The sequence below is a fragment of the Macrobrachium rosenbergii genome, chromosome 48 (assembly GCF_040412425.1).
Source record: "Macrobrachium rosenbergii isolate ZJJX-2024 chromosome 48, ASM4041242v1, whole genome shotgun sequence".
NCBI classification, from domain to species: domain Eukaryota; kingdom Metazoa; phylum Arthropoda; class Malacostraca; order Decapoda; family Palaemonidae; genus Macrobrachium; species Macrobrachium rosenbergii.
This window is the reverse complement of record NC_089788.1, coordinates 65,830,220-65,846,152: the sequence shown is the minus strand read 5'-3', so window position 1 is coordinate 65,846,152 and position 15,933 is coordinate 65,830,220. Positions and strand designations below refer to the sequence as shown.

General features: G+C 35.8%; 1 protein-coding gene across 6 annotated transcripts in view; it reads right to left on the bottom strand.

The window, feature by feature from the left end:
- Pex19 (peroxin 19) overlaps positions 1-15,933 on the bottom strand; it is a 212,040-nt gene that overhangs the window by 34,340 nt on the left and 161,767 nt on the right. The window contains exon 1 of one of the 6 annotated variants that reach the window (XM_067091987.1): positions 4,062-4,140. The exons of 1 other annotated variant lie outside the window; for it this stretch is intronic. The gene's annotated coding sequence lies outside the window, so the exon portion shown is untranslated. Of the gene's footprint in view, positions 1-3,557; positions 3,821-4,061; positions 4,141-15,933 lie in introns of those variants that run through there. 4 more of the 6 variants (XM_067091984.1, XM_067091985.1, XM_067091986.1 and 1 more) reach the window with 4 other exon arrangements.

Here is a 15,933-nt window from a genome sequence, read left to right as displayed (position 1 = left end):
AGTAGAGGGAATGCCACCACACCTCTCACCAGCTTTTTCTTCAGAATCAGGGACTATCCCAGGTGGTTAAGTGTTATCATGTTAAATGGTTCTGATTTGTATGCCTGGAAAAATATAAATATTTAAAAATCTGATATTTGTTCCTACACCATGTTAGCCATCACTTTATTTATAGGATGCTCACTCCTGTAGTGGGAGGGAAGTCTCACAACTAATTAGCAAATAGAATCTCAAACCAGAAATGTCATGTTCCTGGTAACGAGAGAAAGTGCAAAGGATCCATGACTCCTGTAAGTTCTCATATAGACACTCACTCTACAAAAATTTCTGAGAATCCTGAAGTTTTTTGTAGGGTTTGGACTGGATGACTATCCTCCTTGAAGAATGACCCCTGTGGCATAACTAAGGGGGGGGGGGGTGTCCGCCCCGGGCAGCACTTTGGCATCTTTTGAGCAGGTCTGGTCTGGCATAATTCTAGATTTTCTAGCATATTTTGTCTGATCAGAACTCTGAACAACGATTTATAGACTCTGCTGTTGGACTGTTGAACAATAAATGATCTTTGACAACAGCAACCCTGGTTTCTTTCTCCTCCTTGGTCGCTTAAGCTCATCTCTTCTCTTCTGGCCGTGTTTACCATCAGGACTACTGTAATCTCTTCTCTCTCTGCCTGGCGCCATGACCTGTCTGAGTCAGACCAACACCAAAGTCACAATCCCAAATTCTCTGACGAAGAAGAAGGCTAGCCAGTCAACCGGCCTTTTGTCTGCTGCTGCTAATGATTGGTGTAGTGTAGTGATTGTGATGACGATTACAACTGCGAAAAATGCATGGGAATGGGGTGGTACTTTCAAAGTCTGCCTGGGGCACCACTAATACTAGTTACGCCACTAGTTATGCACAGATCTTCACTTCACAAAAGCAGAAAGAAAGGATGTTCTAAAAAATCTTCTTGTGCCTATTTGTATTAACAAAGAGGCACAGACACTCAGGCCAGGGAGATTGGATCCTGTTTAGATAGGTCCGCAAAGGTCACACTGAACATAGAAGCATCTCATCCAGATCCCCAATAACCCAGAAGGATGAAATCAACAAATGCTTGAATCTCTTGTTGGAACTGATGGGTTCTGAGTTGTTGCAGGAAACTCGGGAAAGAATGAGTAAGTGGGTGACTTGTGAAATTTAGGCTATGAAGCCATGCACTGGGCACTTTCAACCCAGCATTTAAGACAGTGACAAGGACACTGAGCAGTTGGACAACAAGATAGAGATATCCCAAAAATAAATGAGATGATGTACACTGATCTATAGATGAAATTTGGAGAAGTAACACACAGATTAAAGAGCAGTATGGAAGGAAGGAAGCAGGAATGGATGTAGAGTAAAACACTTATACGTGAAAGGAGTCAGTACACATCCTGTAGATATGCATATGGCACACTCAAGGCATTATCCCCATACAGGGAGGTATGAATGACAACGTAAAAGATTCCCAAACCACCATGTGTCACACACTTCCTTGAAGCTATGCCTAGCAGAAAAACATTCTTGAGGGCGAGATCTCAATCAAATGACTCACAAGGTGCTTGAGAAATGATGCGGAGGGCAAATCATCCCACTACAAAGGCTGAGGCTCCTAGGATGGTCAAAAATGTCTGATACTCCTTACGAACACGGAAAACTGTACCTAGGGAGAGATGTCCACGCAATACAGTTAGAATCCCTGCCTCAAAGCAAAGACAGCCATTCAATGCAGGAACTGTGAGGAGCAAGCATCAAGGAATGTCAGTGAGGAAGCTGCTGAACAGTAGCTCCGACTGGAGATACGCCTCATCTACAACACCAATCGCATAAGAAAGTCCACTTTTCCTAATACACAGCAACTGAGGGGCTCTGAAGGCAAGCTGACATCTGTGAAAGTCTTACTGTAAAGACACGGTTTATAAACTGTGTGAACACTTTAAATCATAGTGAACCTCAAGTTTCATGATACCAGTAAAATTGTACCCCAAGAATCCCTCAAATATGCTTACTGAACAACCACAAACCACAAAAAACATAAAAGTATGATGTAAAGCTTCACAACCCAGTTGAAAACCATGAATGAACAAAAAAATAAAGAAGTTGTGACTTAAGCTAATATAAGCTATAAATCTGAAGAAAAAGTGACGGGTTACTGATAAGTGAGTAGCAAGTGCCCTGCCACTCACCTGCTTACTTCTAATTAATGAAGAAGTTTTTATGTTCTGTTCTTAATCTACTTAAAATAAAAATCATACTAAAATCTACTGCAAATTTACTGTTAGTAAGATATCTGACATCTTTTGTTAATGTTTTGACATTCATTACCATGGGGCCAGTACTAAACACAGCACTCATGGGAGTGGTTGTGGTATGAAAGTAAAGGTAGATCTAAGTAGTAGCTCTGCAGCGACGACTTCCTTCTAACTTGACTTTTTCTATAGTATTTTGGTTGCTAATTATGGATTTATCTTCAATTTTTGTTGCGTGAATGTAATTAACCTGTAATTAACCCCTGAAGTCCAACGAACAAGGGGTTTCCATACACGATCTTCACAAGACAGAGCACGGGTACGTCTGTTTGGAACGGTTCATATCCTGTCCGGCAAGTGCAATAACTTGTTAACGTATGGGTACCCCCGGGGTCAGAACTAAACACGGCGAAGGGACATTCCATCCCCCAGATGCCAGTACTAAACACGGTGAAATGCATTCAACTCCCTCCTGTTGGTGAATGGCTCCCTCTCATTTTTCCCCTCCAGAGGGCACCTCCTCAACGTAAACATGTCCGCTCCATTTCTGTGTTCTCCTCCACCCAAAACCCCGAATTCCCACAGTCCACCTTTACTGTTGAGTAGAGTTAGGGGGCAAATAACAGTTGGCCGACAACAAATAAACTCACCAGCAGTATGAAAAGCCCTAAAAGTGTAGAAAAAACCAGTTTCCAAGGTAAAAACAGTCACAGAGCTAGTACTTAGAATTACCACAGTAAAAATGTGTGGCATTACGCCTAACTTATAAATTTACTGATGATGGTTTGTAGGCTATACTTGTACGCACAAAAAAATATTACACAAACTAGGCTAACAATTCTATCAGAAAAATGAAGCAAGGGCAATGTTTGGCAACAACTTAATAGCCTAAGGACTACAGGAGGCTACTATGTGTACCTCATAGTTAAGCATTTATTCAGAAAGGCTGGTATGCAAATGGCCTTAGTTAATTCAGCGTCTATCCTACTCTATATTGGTTCAAAAAGGTTTAACCACTTAGCCTAACGTCTTGTAGAGTTAAGTACTCCGTGTTTTGTACCGAGAACTTTAAAGTACGCCTTGGATAGCCTATTCCCTTCCTGAAGATTATATGACCCCCAAGTACGAAAATGTTTACGTTAATCGACAATAACTATGGCTATGAAAAATATGGTTATAAAATACAGCCAAGACACTCTAGGCCTGTAGGGCTGGGTCTTCCAGGTTAGCCAAAGGATCAACTAGGCCTAGTCTTCCTTAGGTAATTGATTTCACATACATTACCTGCAAACACACCTAGAGCTAAAAATATTATTCCCCTAACAATTAACTACGATTACAGAACCCGTGACATTTCCCATTGGCATAATAAATTCCACCATTAATTGCGACGATTCTTGACCTGACTCGGCAACTAGATCCTTTTCTTGGTGTTTCTCTTTCTCATGCTGACTTTCGAGTTTCTGTGGCCATAAGACACGGTGGTCGAAGCGAAAATGAGTAAGGTTCCTCTAAAGCTTTCTTTTGTGACCACGAGAAATGGAAAATAAATCGTAATTATAATTATTTCACGATGGAAATTGCAACAAACAAACACAGGCCTAACGACGAGAAGTGCGTTCAACAGCACCTTATTTTAATTACAAAATAATATATTGCAACCTAATTTTTTCGAAATCACCCCTGAGAATAAACATATGAATATACCTGAAAACAGTACAGTATTGTGGGTCAAGTGTATAAAATATATAGATAAAAACAACTGTCAACTTAGAAAAAGATAATTACAAATTATCTACACCACCAAAAAGTGTACGGCATTCGGGTTCCTATATCCCCAAAGACCCGTGAAAAAGGTGTCTTTAATATTTGTTTACAAAATGACGTCGCTTACTGAACCAATACAGTGCACCCGGGACCCAACGGAAGAGGGAATGCGCAATTTAAATGTAAAGACAGTGCAAAGAGATGATGGGAAATACGTGTACACATACAGTGTGTGTATATATATATATATATATATATATATATATATATATATATATATATATATATATATATATATATATATATATATATATATATATATATATATATATATATGTATGCAGTCCTCCTTTATTTTCATCAAGTCATAGTCCAGATGTAACACTTGAACAATTTCCACTACAGTACTTCTTAACTCCAAGGATGAAGTTTTGAAGAGACACACAAAAACTGTTACTCTGCTGCTTTATCAATTTAATCTTAAGTCGGCATCCACGTAGCTAAGTCATGAGCCCTTAACCATATTCAGGACTATACAAGACCCGTAATGGAACTGCACTCAAGCACACTGGCATTTACAAAGAGAAAATTTTAATTTATCCAGAACAATAATACAAAATGAAGATTTAACATAAATTTCATAGTTCAGAAAAATTAAGATTTAACACATTTCATAGCCCAGGATGTTTCTCCATGGACCTCCTGATTCCAGAAAAAGTGCCATTGGCATGTAGCCAATTTGTGCCCAACAGAGATCATTTTGGACTCTTGATTTTGGTCAATTTTCTGGCTATACTCGTTAATATATTACAGTGTTGTTCCATTGAAGATCCAATGTAGCCCTTCAGATGGCCATGGGTTAAAGGCTGAAACAGCTGTCGCTAAATATAAATAAAAATGTAGCAGAATACTGGTAGTGTTTGTTCGTCCCTTCAAAAGAAGCTGTTGAGTTGTCGCTAGACATTAGTACTTGATGTATACACACACGCACACATATACATACATATATATCTATATAATATATACATATATATATATATATATATATATATATATATATATATATATATATATATATATATATATATATATATATATATATATATATATATGAATTTTTGGTCACATACGTATATATTTTTTTTTTTATATTCACAAATTCACCCACAGGAATGACATTCACTTTAAGAGATTTATAAAAGATTAGGGCTTCTGCTTACACCAGGATTCGATAGCCAAGTGGTCAAAGTCGACTATTTATTGTTGTTTCTGAATCAAGGCCCATGCTCAAATCCTAGCTTGGGCCAAAGCACTTACCAGTTATAATTCCCTTTGGTAATAAGTTATTCCCAAGGTACTGTGAATTCGATATTAAATGATATTCGTGGCTTAATATTTTTGGATGTATATATATATATATATATATATATATATATATATATATATATATATATATATAATATATATATACATATATACATATACACGCACACATACTCACTAATACACATGTGACTATTCCATACTCTCAGATATTAAGTCCCATACACCCTTAACATCGCATTCAACCTTGGGAATAACTCACTCTCACCCAGAGGAAACCATATACGATCAGTGCATCTGCCCCGACCAGGATTAGAACCTCTGCGTCGCATGGCACTGGAGTTAAGCTGATGATGATCTAAGTAGCAAGCAGTGGAGTGCTGCAGTGTGCTGTTTTGTCACCTTTGTTATTTGCCTTTTTTAATGGATTCAATTATAAGAAAAAAGTGGCTGGAGGTGGAGGAGAAGGTTTAGATAAGGATGCAGAAACTTGACGGACTTAGAAAATGCAGTTGATACTATTTGAATCAGCTAAGGACGCTTATAAAAGGCATATACTAAAGGGAAAAAGGATGAGATATGAGCTAAGGTAGATATGTACAAATGAAAAGAGTAGATGGCGTGTATGTGAAATTCTCTGATAGGATTAGAGGGACAGCAGGGAGGTTATTGGGTACAAGAGCATATGAAAAGGAAATAAAATAGGTGAATGGTGGGATAAAAACAGATAATGTGTACAGGAAGATAGATAAAGCAGTCAGGGAGAAAGAGAGCGAAAAAGAAGGTGCATAATAAAGTAGTGGGGAGAAGGATAGATTAGCATTTGTCTTGAAGATATCATTCAATGAGACATGGGTGACAGAGATAATACCATCAGGTTGGAAGAATGGTGTGATCATTAAAGTTCCAGAGAAAGATCTGAGTAGGTGTGCATTGGAGGGGGAATCACTTTGTCACTTGTATCCTTGAAAATTTTCAGTAGAGTATTGTTGAATAGGTTGGAACCAGTGGTTGATGGTACTCTGAGGGATGAACAGGCCGGTTTTAGAAAGGGGCGGGGTTGCAGTGATCAGATCTCCATAGTTAGGAACTGAATGCTGCAAGCTAATGAAATGAAAACTCCGTTAAGTCTTTGTTTTGTTGATTTTGAAAAAGCCTTTTGATAGTATTTCGAGACGGACCGTGTTAAAAATCATGAGGCATTATGGAATACCGGAAAAGTTTGTGAGGGTTATTATGATCATGCATGAGGGTACATCTTGTAAGTGATGGTTGATGGGTGTTTGAGTGATCCGTTTGAGGTCAAGTCTGGTGTGATTCAGGGTGGCTTTCTGTCTCCTCTGTTGTTTGTGTTGGTCACAGATTACGTTGTGAGAAGGGTTAAAAGAGAAACGGACGCAGGTATACTCTGGGGAGAAAGTGAGAAACTTCTTGACTTGGATTATGCTGATGATATAGTTTTGAAGTGCAAGGGACCAGAAAAGATGCAGAGAGTGTTGGGTTGTCTAGCCAGCGAAGGTCGAAAGGTTGGTTTGGTTGTTAATAGTGGAAAAACTGAAATCATGACTATGAATATTGAAAATGCACAGGATTGTCTAACTGAAGGCATGGTTGTAAAGCAAGTGGATAAGTTTAAATATTTAGCTACTTATTTAGATAAGGATGGTTCTCTGAGCACAGAATTTATGGAAAGATTATAAAAGGCTCATCAGGCAATGGGAATGCTTAAAAATATTTGGAATAATAGCAATTTTTCTATGAATACAATAATAAAAATTTATAAGGTAATGGTTAGGAGTATTTTGATTTATGGGCATACAGTGACTTCGGATGATAAATTCTTAGCATTTGAAAATAAGGTGCTCGGAAGAATAATAGGAATTAAATAGAAGGGTGGGATGTCAAATGACAGAATTAGAGAAGTAACGGCAGCGCAGCCGGTCGATGAGTATGTTAGGTTCTCACGCTGGAAGTGGCTAGGCTATGTGTATAGAAGACAGGGAATAGTACAAGATACACCGGGTGGGTTGCCCTTGGTAGAAGAGGTAGAGGTAGACCAAAGGAGACGTGGTTGAGGACAATGAGGCGGGAAGCAGGAGATGATTGTTGGGAAGATCTTGAGGAGTCAGCTCATGACAGAATGTGGTGGTGTAAGCTCATCGAGGTTCTATTCATCCCCGTGGGTGCCACAAGAATTTACAGGAAGCGTTCCCTTTCCTTGCTGTTATTAATTCGATTATTGTCGTTTCGGAAATATTCAATGTTTCTTGATCATGATGCATAGCTCATTAAAATTTAATGTTAACCAAAAATTCTCCTTTTTCCTTTGAAAAATACCAAAACACACCACTGAGAATGTCTGTACATCTCGTAGAGAGAGGTCACATTGCGGTATAATCCCATTCCCTTCCATTGTGCTGATTTAGTAGACAAAACATGAAATGAAGTGGCAGTCCGTCTAAAGTCGTCTACGCTTTGACAAAGGCAATTTCTAAAGCAATTACATGAACGTCTAGTAAAGGAACATCCATTTGCTAAAAGATACGAAGAAATGGACTGAATATAATAATGACTGTTTTCAGGAAGAGCTGATCAAAGGAACAACTTTGATTACGCTTGTTAAATCTGCAAGGTTTCTCAACTTCAGCAACTCTGCACAACGCCAGGAATCTTGCTGGCTGTAAGAAGCTGCAACCTGCAAGAGCATTGTGCCCTAGCTATGATATTGAGTATTCAGAGCAACCAAAAGTAAAATATTTGTATAAATGTCAAAATAGCTTGATTAGCTAAAAGATACGAATATGATTATGAAATTATTATAAAATTATCGTGGAGGGACAGGCACAATGAACTCTACATGTAGAGAGAGAGAGAGAGAGAGAGAGAGAGAGAGAGAGAGAGAGAGAGAGAGAGAGAGAGAGAGAGAGAGAGAGAGAGAGAATCTTTACCATCAGAAGCAGTATACTCCTTCCACGATTCATCTCCTTACAAAGACATCCTTTCCCGCTGTATTATGACATACATCCTGTCTTCCTTACAGCCTGTTAAGCAAGTCGCAACCGTGCCATCCTTTCTTCCACGAAGCAGGAATCGGAGACATGAGTTTATATTCGATCGTCCTTTATTTCCCTTTCCTATACGCCATCTGAATTTTGTATCTTAATTATATAACCGCATCAAAAACAAGTTTCCTTTTTGTTCTTAAAGAAGCGCACAAACTTCCAGGAAGACAGGTGTGGTCAATAAAATAAGTCAGCCAATCAGATGCGAGAATCAGTAGGCGAGGACTGTCTAGCAACCAATCCACGTCCAGTTCTCAATGGGTGTGAGTCTGTGAGACTGTAGCCACCAGGAATCATTTGTTTCTTCATTTCCTAACTTCATTCTTGATTTCGTTTTCAGGTGTTAGGGTTTTTTTTTTTTTTTTTTTTAAATAAGAGTATAAATGGGCATATAAAATAGATGTCTATCAAATGGATTTATTACTCAGGGAGCGTAATGGATGCTTATAAAGTTAATAGCAATATAATATAAATATAGGAAGTTGAATGTCTTCTTACTATACATGCAAATATTTATACAAACTTCAGCCTCTCATGCGCGCACGACACATGTACATACACACACACACACAAATTTATATATATATATACACACACACACGCACACACACACACACACATATATATATATATATGAGTATATATATATATATATATATATATATATATATATATATATATATATATATATATATATATATATATATATATATATATATATATATATATATATATATATATATATATATATATATATATATATATATATATATATATATACCCAATGCAGTACGAAGGAACGTGTTGAGAATATCACCAAGTCCACGTCGGAAGGTGAGTGAAAACCGGGACTTTGAACAAGTACTTTCGCAGTTTATTCTACATTTTCAAGTTCACACTGAATACAAAAGAAGTTGACAGAGATTTATATACAAAAACAGAAGTTGGGGCGGGGTTACAGTTTGTTAAGCTGGGCAGCATGTTCTTTAAACAACAAAGACAGGGACAAAGGATCATGGGATGTTCCAGGGTGGAGATTAACATTGATCAATGTCCCGGTTTTCACTTACCCTCCGATGTGGACTTAGTGACACACACACACATATATAAATATATATATATATATACAGTATATATATACATATATATATATATATATATATATATATATAGTATATATATGTATATAATATATATGTATATATACATATATATATATATATAAATTATATATATATATATACATACATATATATATATATTATATATTATATATATATACATATATATATATATATATATATATATATATATATATATATATATATATATATATATATATATATATATATATATATATATATATATATATATATAATTATATATATATATGCATATGCAATGCCGAGATGACGAACATCAAGAGGAACAATAATGTTGTTTATTGGACTGAAGCAAAAGTTAGGGTAAATGGAAATTCAAGTTGGAGAGTTCAGGGTGAAAAAGTTGCTGAAAGGATACGTCAGACGGGTAAGTTTGATAATGAGTTATTGAAGCGAATATATAAGGAGAAACTGGGTTAAAATGGAATAGGATTAATGGCACAGAAGATGAAAGATTGTAAAGAGAGTGCGAAAAATTCTAGGACGGGGTCACAGAATTATTAGGGAGCGTGTTTGTCTTAGGAGAGTGAGAAGAGGGAATAAAACAGAGCTGGAATAGGGAAACGACAAGTTTAAACGAAATAAAAAAACAGATATGATTAGAGACGCAATTGCAAAGAAGGGAAAAACGTATACAGGCATATAAGAAGATTAAGAAAGGGAATAACAGAAAAAGGAGGGAGTAAGAAGTTTAGAGAAAATGCGTTGTTCTACAAGGAAGTAAATTCAGAGAGGATGGTTAATGAGCAAATGGATCCCAAAATACAAGATGCTACTGGAGTAATTGTCTTCTGATGAGAGTATAATCCCTGGGTCAATGGAAAATAAATAAGTATACCTTAGTTTTACCAGACCACTGAGCTGATTAACAGCTCTCCTAGGGCTGGCCCGAAGGATTAGACTTATTTTAAGTGGCTAAGAACCAATTGGTTAATTAGCAATGGGACCTACAGCTTATTGTGGAATCCGAACCACATTATAGCGAGAAATGAATTTCTATCACCAGAAATAAATTCCTCTAACTCTTCATCAGCCAGCCAGGGAATTGAACTCCGGCCCATCGAGTGACAGTCCGCAGCTCTCTTGTGATGATGTACTGAATTTGGAAAAGAGAACAGAAGCAGAGCTGAATGATGCATGAGTAGGAGGGGTTAGTGTAAATTTGAGAATCCTTGTGGAGTGACTGTTGAGGGCAATTAAGAGGTTGAAGAGTAGAAAGACACATGAAACTGATGGAACGACGAGGAAGATGTTGAGGTACGGTGGTGGAATTGTGATTGAATGGTTCACCAATGTGTGGAATGTATGTCTGGATGAGGGAAAGGTTCCAAAGGAATGGATGAGAAGAATAATTGCTCCCTTGAAAATCACAGATAAGGGTGATATAAGAAAAATAAGACTTATAAACACAACATTACTAAGCAGACTAAGGATGTATGGTTGAATGTTGATGGAGAAAGCAAGAGGAATGATAGAAGGGTTGATATGGGAAGAATATTGTTGGCTGAGACAAGAAAAGGGTGAGTGGACCAAACGTTTTCTGTGAGAAATTTGAAAATAAAGGGAAAATCCTGTATGCTGATGAGCCTTGCATGTAGGTGTATGAAGTGTCCCACATTGTCTAAATGTTCTGCATAGCAGTTTATCCACAATTCAACAGTAAAAGTATGAATGTGGTATTAATCGCTTTTCTATATTTTCTTAAATTCCACCCCCAATAGGGGAAAAAGCTTAATGTTGACATTATATATATATATATATATATATATATATATATATATATATATATATATATATATATATTATATATATGCGTTAATAAACGTGAAAGCGCTTGGTACTGAACTTCTGCCTATCATTTGCTTGTGGGATTCGCTTATAGATATAAATAAATAAATAAATATATATATATATATATATATATACATATATATATATATATATATATATATATATATATATATATATATATATATATATATATATATATATATATATATATATATATATATATATATAGACACACACACAATAAAGACATTCATCATCAAGTATCCACACAATCCACTTACACAGATATAATGCATATATACATTTAAATGCACTCCGGAACCCAGCGTTATTTGTAAGGCAAACATGGTTCCTCCTAAAATTATGAGGATCATTTACGAGCGCTCCCTTGCTGATGTAATGTTTGAGCAGAAAAAACTGATCACTTTGTATCTGCATCGCTCTTTGACAGTGAGGTGTCTGTGAAAATTAACAGTGAGATATTCTTGCTATATAAATACAGTGTATCCATATCTTTTTCTTTGTGCGTAACATCATAATTGTGGTGCCACCATTTCACACTGACTGCAATTAAGTTAGGTATATTTTTCTTCGATGGAACTGTGTCAAGTTAGTTTTCGTGGCTGGGATACTCATACTGGTGTTGTTTTAAAGCTGAATTGTTATAATTTATTGCCGTAGGTTGCAAAAGGAAATAATAAAGGCAAATTGTCAAACATTACATGTTAGTTTGAACACAAAAACGAAAATGTCTACTTTGCCTTAAAACAAAAATTTGCCAAAAATATGGTCCTACATGTATACAGAAATTCAAAAGCATGAAAAGTTAGCGTAAATTCTCTTTCCAATGATACACAGTTTAATACTATTTATTCCAGCGATGATACTCGTACAATAAAACGTAAAGAAAACTATGAAATTTCCTATGATTCTCTATCAGAAATATGCTGAATGATACAATTCTTTGATTCGGGTATATAAAAGTGGTTTTCAAGGCTAAATTTCCCCTTTTGAGATTACTTGATTATAGTTACTAAAACTGGCGTCACAACACCTAGGTTATTGAGGGCGTAATAAATCATAATAGGAAACTAAAAAAAAAAAATAAATGAATTTGAAAGTAGTTTCATGTGCCAAATATCTAAAAACTTAAATATTATATATACTATCACGAAGTGATCAATTAATAAGACCAAAAAAGTTAAATATATTAAGACTGAATACTCTAAAGGTACAGTGATCCCACAAAACTTTCTTATCACTTGGAAAAATCAATCTAACTTTATCAAGTTATGGATGAGGTAACAACTAATAAGCTATAAACAGACTGGTGGAAAATTGTTTCCCTGGTTCTATTTCACTTTGATAAAGGAGAACTAGACAGATATATCACTTACCTTGCACACATTCATTAATTTATCTAATTACTGGTGGTCAAAATGAAACACTGTGCTTTTAAAACTTTAATCAGACAAATTTATTTCTAAGTTCAAAAGTTATAGCAGAGTTCACAATCTCAAAAAAATTTACTATTACTTGACAACAGTGTAAGTTTTAAGTATTTCTTAGTCAAGATTAATTCACAAAATTTTAATTTATCAAGAAAGCAATTGGGTTAAGTAAAATTCAAACCATTAACTCCCACCCACGTTTTAAATATATACTTGATTAATTAAATCCAACACAAGTGTTCACTAAAACTTCAATAAATGGGAGTCAATACAGGTATTCACTGAAATCTCAATAATAAGTATGCACTGACAAAATGCTAAGTAATCACAACACAAAACTTTGGAAAACATTGTCTAATTATAAAATTAGAGTAATATCATAACACAGACACATAAGAATGAAATATGCAAAAATGGAAATATATCAACAGCAATTTCACTAAGACAAAAATATGTGTAAAGATTATATCTGTCTTTCAAAAGATTACCTTCACTTTTTAAAAAAAGTCTAAACTCACGTCTTTCTCAAAGACAACACTGCCAAGTCACAATTATATGCACTTAGTAGGATACAGTTAGCAGCAAGACACATTAGAACTCACTATAAGAGATATTATCCACCTCTTATCAAAATAATAATTCTCTTTTACCTAGAACATCACTTTAACTCTTAACATAATATAAAACCAGTAAACATCACATTACCTTTTACAAGTGGTACACCATTATACACTTTTCATAATGCTTGTAAAATACCAACACCTTCAGTGACTCACAAAATTATTAACATTAGTGGGCGAATGGCCAAAATTTACACCCTATTATGAACAGAGAGAGCAGGAGAACCTTATGCCAGCAACCCCTTTTGCCTAACTGTTTTTCATTCAGTACTCCTCTTTTATCTTCAAGCCCTCCCAGAATACTCAAAGAATACACATAGGGAATACACAGAACACCCTATTCTACAAAACAGAATACCGAATACACACAGTATTCCAAGGCTCAGAAGAAACATGCCAGGGCTCTTATCTGTATGATGGACATCATCCGCTCACTCAAAACACCTGGGTAAACAGAAAAAGTATTTTGGACCAAATCCTGGGTCGGCTGTCAACGTGTCAACTTCATCTCTCTCACTTCCTCATTCTTTTCTACTCAGATTATGGAACACATAATAAGCATAGGGAAAGACAATAATTTCAGAATCACATGATACACAATTTATCTGTAAGAAAAAGTCATTTTAAGATCATATTATCATATTTCATGACAAATGACGAATCTGCAAGCAAAACATCAAAATTTTCACAGAGACACATATATTTGTAGAATGGTTTTATATATTATAACACATTACAATATTTCCCCCCCCCCAGAAGATTAATTATCCGGGTTGAATGCAACGATGAATATTATAATGTGTTATAATATATATATATATATATATATATATATATACATATATATATATATATATATATATATATATATATATATATATATATATATAAAATCACATCTATTCACATATGCTATGTATACATAGAAACATATTAGATATGTATACAATTTAAAATTTACTGAGGAGGCCAGCCTCCCTAACAAAGATACACAACTTGCATCCTCACCGAGAACTGTAGCAAGGATCAAATGTCCTTCTCTGTCCCATCCCCAAGAGAGGAACCTACAGTATGTCTTAGATTCCCAAGACTGAGGCATTCGTCCAGCAAATTTCTCACAGTCAAGGGCACAATACAGTCATCACAGAATGGAGGATTTTCGCCGGGCATCAAAAACTCATGAGTGAGTCTGGTATGTCCAATCCTCAACCTGCACGACATCGTTTCTTGTCCCCCTATGGCCAAGGAGACACTGATGACGTAATACTGCACATTTTTTGATTCGTTAAAATATTTTTCCAAAGGGAAACCCCGCCCCCACCTTCTGTTTCTGTATATAAATCTCTGTCAACTTCTTTCGTATTCAATGTGAACTTGAAAAAGCAGAATAAACTACGAAAGTACTTGTTCAAAGTCCCGGTTTTCACTCACCTTCCGACGTGGACTTAGTTAAAAGTTAAGTATACCTTAGTTTTACCAGACCACTGAGCTGATTAACAGCTCTCCTAGGGCTGGCCCGAAGGATTAGACTTATTTTACGTGGCTAAGAACCAATTGGTTACTTTAGCAACGGGACCTACAGCTTATTGTGGAATCCGAACCACATTATAGCGAGAAATGAATTTCTATCACCAGAAATAAATTCCTCTGACTCTTCATCAGCCGGCCGGGGGAATTGAACTCCGGCCCATCGAGTGACAGTCTGAAGCTCAACCGACTCAGCCAACAAAGGGCTACGGTGGACTTAGTGATAGATATATATATATATATATATATATATATATATATATATATATATATATATATATATATATATATATAATATATATATATATATATATATATATATAATATTGTATCCATATCGTCAAAAATGAGGGTAGAGACGAAACTGCCGTTCCAAGTACCTTCATTCTGCGTACTTAGGCTGCGTCCACACTTCCGCAAAACATGCCATAAACACAAGTCGCTAATTTGCTGCATACATATCACAAATAGGTTGAAAACAAGTGAACGAACGTTTGTAGAGAACGAAGCCTTTGGCAAATGATGGATGACCGTATGAGGACTGGTTAGCACTACTAATAGGTCTTTGGATTCATATTCAACCTATTTGCGATTTGTGTGCAATGAGTTGGAGACATGTTCATGACATGTTTTACTGCAGTGTGGACGTTTCTTTACATAAACCCAGACATGTGACAAGCCGGCAGGCTGGACCCTGATTGGACGGCAGGAAGTCCTAAAGTGGAGTTAATTACCATCAGGACTAAGTAGTCACAAACAAAATATAAACTTATGGATATAAAGTGAACTGTATTACATGCAGATACGCGAGTATATAAGAAGACTTACACACAAAATCATGTGTCTGAAAATACCCACGGTAAATAAGTGTACACCAGGATAATATTTTCGTACAGATAAAACACAACAAACTCTTTTCATTTATGGTTCGCTCTCAAATATATGCCTAGGAAAGA